This window comes from Numida meleagris, chromosome 2 (genome assembly GCF_002078875.1).
Source record: "Numida meleagris isolate 19003 breed g44 Domestic line chromosome 2, NumMel1.0, whole genome shotgun sequence".
NCBI lineage: Eukaryota > Metazoa > Chordata > Aves > Galliformes > Numididae > Numida > Numida meleagris.
The window spans coordinates 53,942,168-53,942,973 of record NC_034410.1 but is presented as its reverse complement, the minus strand read 5'-3'; positions in this window follow the sequence as shown (position 1 = coordinate 53,942,973).

The following is an 806-nucleotide window of genomic DNA, read 5'->3' as shown; positions in this document are numbered from 1 at the left end:
TTCCCCTGGTGCTGCAGGGGGTGGGAGAAGGGCAGCGTGGGAGAGCAAGCTCTGCCTGTGCAGAGAGCTTTACCTCTGGAGCCGGTCCTGCAGATCCCTCTCCACATCTCTCTGTCCCTGCTGCTCACGGGCCACCTGCCCCACAATGCAGTTCACCACCTCCTGCAGGGCCTCATCTGTCCTTGGCGAAAGCCTCCTGCAACAGCAAGGACAAAGTCTGTCTCACTCTTCAGCTGTGACGCTCCAGCCTCTTCCCTCACCCAGTCTATTCCACACGCAGCCCCTTTTGGCCCCACAGCCACTTTGACGCAGGACGACTTTCGTGCGTGGGCTACTTTGGGCTCCAGAGAGCCTCCTGGCATCAGGCCCTAACCACGGTCACACCCGTGGCCTCAGAGTTCTCTGGGCGCTGTGTGCGGCACCATGACTCAGAGGCTGGCTTCCTTGATCCACAGCACAGGTGGCTCACAACCAGCCCACTGCCCCAGGCCTTGGATGGGGTTGGTGCACACTTACCGTTCAGGGGAAACAGGGCTGTCCCAGAAGACTCCGGGCAACTCTTCCTCGGCCTCTTCCCACTCCCCCATCATCCTCTCGGTCAGGCTGGGGCTGGACTCCTCTGACTCGCTCTCAGACAGAGAGCTGCAATATTCTTCCTCAGAGGCAGGGGGTTCCTGTACAGGAAGAGACATTCAGCCCTGGGGTGCAGCTTCCCACCATGCAGCTCCCCACAAGACCATTCCAGTAGGGACTGCAGTGGGACAGGAAAGCAACCAGGACAAGGACCTCAGCACGCTCTTGGGGCC